We start from the raw sequence: 6434 nt of genomic DNA on the forward strand, positions 1-6434 counted from the left end.
GAAGGAACACACAATACACTTAATACCAATAACCCTTGGTTAGAGGTGGAACAGGGTGAGAAAAGGCAGTGGAGGATATCCTTCACTTTTACTATGTATACTTTGGTATTTGAACTTCTTTTATATTAAGCACATATTTTTTAAAATATAAGGTTGGGAATTCCCTGGTGGTCCAGTGGTTAGGACTCAGTGCCTCTACCGCCAGGGGCCCAGGGTTTGATCCCAGGTCGGGGAACTAAGATCCTGCAAGCCGTGTGGCACAGCCAAAAAAGTAAAATAAGATATAAAGTGATAAAATTACATTAATAAAAATACCCATAAGCTTAAAGTGTAGGTAGAGAGAGACATTAACTAGGGAGGTAAGAAAGTGATCATAGCTTTGTGATGATATCAAAGTCCAGAGCTTCAGTTCTTCGGTTGTCAGGTTGGGTAGAAACCAGAGTCAAATGCACTTGGGTTGTTGATATGTATGTGTGTGTGTGTGTGTGTGTGTGTACATACATATTTATGATTTTCTCCCAAACACCTGGGGCCAGATGGTGTTAACCATTACGAAACCAGATGTTTCACCACCTCTGACCATCTTAACTCTGATTAAGTTTGTTTGGCTTAACCTGCTCCAATCTGAAATTCATCTGTGAGATTTTGGGATTGAGTCATGAACACTGGGCAAAACAGAAAAAGAGAAAATGGATAATGACAGCAACCAATCCCTGAGCATATACCTTCCTGCCAGGACCACTTCTGGGTGATTTATGTATATTACCACTAACTCCATAACCCTGCTTGATAGGTGACATACTATACCCACTTTACAAATGAATACAATGCAGCCTCCCAAGCCAGGGGAGGTCATCTGTCCAGGTGGTGCAGCAAGGGAGGTGCTGGGGTGTCAGCCCAGGCTTAATTCCAACCATAGGCAATGTTTTCCCCAGTGCCTCTCAGCTCCCTCAAAACACAGAGAAAGCAGCCTCAATCCTCACCATGTTGGAACTGCTTGGCTATGCCCAAAGTCAGCTGGATAATGGTGCTAAAGATAAGAGAACACTTTGACTTAATATCCTTTCAGAGTTTTTGATAATGTTCCCTAGTTGGCTGAAATCTATATCAGCACTAGGAAAAAGAAAAAAGGAATTGCTAAGCAATTTATAGTATTTGTCCTCAAAACCCCCTCCCCCCACCACCCACCCCAGCCACATACAAAGACAGATGTGTGTCTTACTCCTAAAATACAGGATTGATGAGATGTGAGCAGGATTATGTCAGAACTTTTATCTGATAATACCTCCCCTTACCTGCTTAAGTCTACCCAGGAAGCCTATCCTGGACCCTTCCCCACCCCACTAGGTGGGGTTAGTCACCAGACCCCCTGCCCCTCCAGTGCCACCATAATTCCTGATGCCTACCTATGCTCCACCATCACACTTTAATCACAAGATATTGCATTCATTGTTTGCCTGTTTTCCTCAGTGGAATGTGGGCAGGCACGTGTAGCATAGGGACCCTGCGGCATTCCTATTTCTAGCCCTAGCAAGTAGCACATTGCCTGGTAGGCCCCAATAAATACTTAAAGAATGAATGAACACAGTTCTAGCCAGGAATGTCCGTTGGAAGGGCAAAGAAAGCAGAAGGGCCCAGCAGAGAAGTGTCTCTTAAGGTTTGATAAGAGCAGCTGAAAATAGTCCAATTCTTAGCTTGGGAAGGGAAAGAAATAAAGAAGACATCTTGTGTAAAACTCCTTTGTATGATACTATAATGGTGGATGCATTTGTCAAAACCAATGAATGTACAACGCAAAGAGTGAAAACTAGTATAAACTATGGTTGATAATGATGAGTCAATATTGGTTCATCCATTGTAACAAAGGCACCACTCTGATACCCATGTTGATGGAAGGGGAGGCTGTGTGGTTAGGAGGGGGGTTATATGGGAATACTGTGCTTTCCACTCAATTTTTCTGTAAATCTAAAACTACTCTAAAAAATTAAGTCTATTAGTATTTTTTTAAAGTAGTAAAATAGATGTCAGCACAAAGAACTGCCACCATGTGATGTTTTATGGCTTTATGAACAACCTTGCTCTTTCTCAAATACAAAAAGAAATAGACCCCATTAAAATAAAGTAGAATAAATCACGCCTATCTATTGAAGATAAAGAAGAATTCTCTCATGGGTATGATGTATTGGCCAAGAGTAGAGCCAGGTAGCAAAGAGAAATGTACTCGAGTGTGTGTGGGAGGGGGGAATGGGGGGAGGAATCAGTGTTCGAAAAGCAAAATTAAAAAATTTTAAACAAACAAAAATTCTAAACACTTTTTCCAAAATAAAGGAGACATGGATTAATTTATTTCTATTATCATCTTTTTCCTTATCCATGGCCCAGATTTGGACTTCTAATATGAAAGATCATAAAAAAATTTGCCAATTCTCAAAAAAAGTTTTGTGTACAGTTCCTACTTTTCACAATAAAAGCACTCCCTGAAATTCCATCATATTATTACTATCACTAACTTTTTTACATTTTACATATTAATTTTTTACATGAATGAGGTGAGGTTTAGGGTTATGGCCAAGGAATCAGTATTAATTAGTATTAATTAATTATAATTAAGTAGAGCAACTACTATAACCATCTCAAAGTTGCACTTGGAATCTTGTCATAGACTCCTGTTCGAGCTGGGTGCTCCACACACAGAAACGTAGATCCAGGGTCCTAGAGGGTAAAGGGACTTCCTCAATGTCATATATTCTTTTTTTTTTTAATATAAATTTATTTATTTATTTTTGGCTGCATTGGGTCTTCATTGCTGCACGCAGGCTTTCTCTAGCTGCAGCGAGCGGGAGCTACTCTTTGTTGTGGTGCGCGGGCTTTTCACTGCGGTGGCTTCTCTCGTTGTGGAGCACGGGCTCTAGGTGTGCGGGCTTCAGTATTTGTGGCACGCGGGCTCAGTAGTTGTGGCTCGCGGGCTCTACAGCGCAGGCTTAGTAGTTGTGGCGCACAGGCTTAGTTGCTCCGCAGCATGTGGAATCTTCCCGGCCCAGGGCTCGAACCCGTGTCCCCTGCATTGGCAGGCAGATTCTTAACCACTGCGCCACCAGGGAAGTCCAAGGTCATATATTCTTAACAGAGCCATTTGTGGCAGAGCCAACCAATATGGCCACCATGCCACACCTAAGTGTCCCATATGTGCTTGATTTACTATGTCTCGTGTAAGCCAGTGAACACCTCTATGTTGGAGGCACTAATTTTTAAATAAGTCAAGGTGGCTTAAAAAAGTTACTAACTTGGCAAGGTCACATAGCAGGTCAGCTGGAAGCAGGCCTGTGTGACCTGACCTCAGCCTGGAGGGGTAAAAAGAGTCACAAAGGGCAGAGAGAAGAGGGGCAGTTTGAGGAGGGATTGTCACAGTGCCCAGCCACAGGGAAGGGGGTGTAATTATGGGTTGGCCAATTTCACCCTAGCCCTGTCACTATTACGCAGGATGGATAAGGACGTAAAATTCCTCATGGCTGAGAGTTGCCTTTCCTCTTTCTCCTGCCTCTTTTTGCCTCCCAGAGTCACTTGCTCCAGAGTTGCTGCAACAAGAGTGAAAATATGTGTGCTCCTCAAATAGTGCTGCATGCCGAAAGTTGGAGCAGAATAAGGTTCTATGCATTCTCCCAGGGTAAGGAGAAGGGAGGAGTGGCCAAAGGGGTGGAAGTGGTCAGATGATCTCTCTGTGGAGGAACCATGGCCTAGGGCTTGGAAGACCAGCATTCCTGCTCCTGGCCAGAAGCAGTCGATTATTAGCTACGTGTCCATGTACAAATCACCTCATTTCTCTAAACCTGTTTCCTCAACTATTAAATGAAGATATTAGTATCTGTCCAGGAAGGCTATTGTGATGATTAAAATAGGACAGGGCAGGCAAGGTGACCTCATCACTGTCAATATTACTATCTATTGCAATAATCCCTTCTTATCCCCTCTTGGCTCTCCAGCACCTAGCACCTTAAAAGTTCACAGGAAATAACTTGTTTAATTAATGAGTAAACATATAAAATGTAGAAACAAGTTAAATGGTTCTTCTACTAAAGATCAAAGCTCAAGAAACATTTCAAACACTACAGCAGTAGCTAAACAACTTACGTATTAACCAGAGTTATTTTGCTAAGAAATTCTCCAGGACTAAAGGGAAGACTTCTCTCTCCCAGACAGTAACTTTATTTTGAATAAGGCTTTTGAACACCTATAATATCCTAGATTTTCTCTAGTTAATCTCAGTAGCTAATGATCTGGGCTTTCTGTGCATTGTTTCATTTTGGACTCAAAAACAACCATTTGAAGTTGATACTATTACTATATTATATTACATGTATCATATATTATGTTATTTTACAAATACAACTGATATTCAGAATTGAATTGACCAGTGCAATAAGCCACATTGCACATAGGAAGAAATAAAGTTTCCAAGCAGGTGTCTCATTTCTCCCAAGGTTACCAGCAGAGCCAGAAGTAGAGAAACCCAGGTAGTTTGACTGTCAAGCCTTAACTGCTATTTGATTCTGTGGGCCTAGGACCAGACCCTCTACCTCCAGTTTAGCCTAACAACTGAGAATCCTCAAAGTTATGAGGTTAAAAAGGCAGCACGGAATACTGATAATCAAACCTTGGGAGTTAATTACATTGTTGCACAAGTTTCCCAAAAGAGCAGTGAGCTAATCTTTTGAGTCATTTATGGCCACACTAGACAAGGCATGAGAGACTGTATTATAGCAGTGGCTTGTGTTAGCCAACTGTACAAAAGAGCCTCTATTTCAATCATGGCTCCAAGGCTATGGCGCACAGGCTATAAAACCTCTTGCTCCCGCTTACCTCTGTTCCCATCAAGCCCAGCCTGGCCACTTCTCCTTTCACTTGCACTGGGCAAAGGCCCGAATTCACACACATCATTACCTGGCTGCCAATATAAGCCATCAATAGCATGAGCAGTACAGCCTCTAGTTCTGGAAGAGGGGAGGACAGAGTCACATTTGCTCTCCCTGTTCAATCCATCCTAAAGACCACCGCAACTTCACCTCTTCAAACCACAGTCCTGACATCACCTTGAGTTAATAGGAGGGCTTTCTAGACCAACAAATCCCAACCTCCAAATTCATTCATTCACTCAAACTTTGAGAGTATCTCTGCCTGTTCCTGTGTTAAGTGTCAGATACACTGAATTAGACAACAGGTTGCAGAAGGGACCCCAAGGAGAAATGGCTACCACTGGAGCATTAAGCAAAGGCATTCTGAGACCACTCACCATTCATTCATTCACTCCCCAGCCTTCCTCCCTGAATTAATGTAATCAGTGTCCACTCTGAAGCACCTGGCTTTCTCCTCTACCTCTTCCAAAGTTCAGCATAAATGCATCTTCAGGGAAGCCTACTGACTCAGCGATGGAGAGAGAGTCTCTCCCTACACCCTGCACATTTCTTTCACTGCACCTATCACATCTCTAAATTCCTTCTTGTGAAGATTTTGGTAGTAAGTAGTTATCTGTCTTACCTATTAGAAAGTAAGTCACATGAGGACGGACACTGTGGATCTGGTTTACCTTAGACAATGGAATTTAGGAGACTCCCCATTAAATACCTCATGAATATTAGTTACATCCTTTCCTCTATCATCGTTGTACCTTCAGGGCTTTGATCTGATTTCTCCAATTTCTCTGAGTACTCCAATTAAACCTACACATATCTGCTTTATTTGAATACCGATCAACCATCAGCACTTCACAGGACCACCTTTCATTATATTTGTTCTACATGTATGAGTGAAATTTGATTTCCCCTTAGAAACAAGCTCAGGGGTAGAGATTATCTAAGGTTTTTGTTCGTCTGTAATCTTTATATGTTCTAGTATCTCGTCTAGGGCTCAGCATCCTTTAGCCCTTCATACTCAGTACCTTGCTATGATTGCAAATCACACACTAACCTTTCTTGCATCTACTGTGCAGATAAAATTGTGTTTAATAAGCAGTTTTTCCAGGAAACTCAGTAAAGGGAAATAAAAGCCCTTTTGCACACATTTTGGGCCTGTCCATTTTGGAGGTCCTTTTAAACACTTCCAAACATGTCATTTTCCTACATTAAGCAAACTCAGTCCATTTAGGAGAAAAAGGAACAGCAGCCTCCACCAAAATCACCCCAAAATATATGCACATTCTATATTAGGCTCCCTTCCCTCTACTTTCCTGTGCAATGAGAACCATGATAAATTAAGGACAACCACTCTAGGGAAAAATGGTCTCACTGCTGCTTGAGCTCTCGATAACCTTCAGCATTCAACACTCTTCCCATTTAAAACCCTCACGGGAGCCTGTTGATGGAGCCCAGGTTTTTGAGCCTCACAGGACTGTGGTAGTGACTTCAGGTGCTGGTCTAAGGAGTGCTGGTGGCCTCCCACAC

This window comes from Balaenoptera physalus (assembly GCF_965194825.1).
Source record: "Balaenoptera physalus genome assembly, chromosome: 17".
Classification (NCBI taxonomy): Eukaryota; Metazoa; Chordata; class Mammalia; order Artiodactyla; family Balaenopteridae; genus Balaenoptera; species Balaenoptera physalus.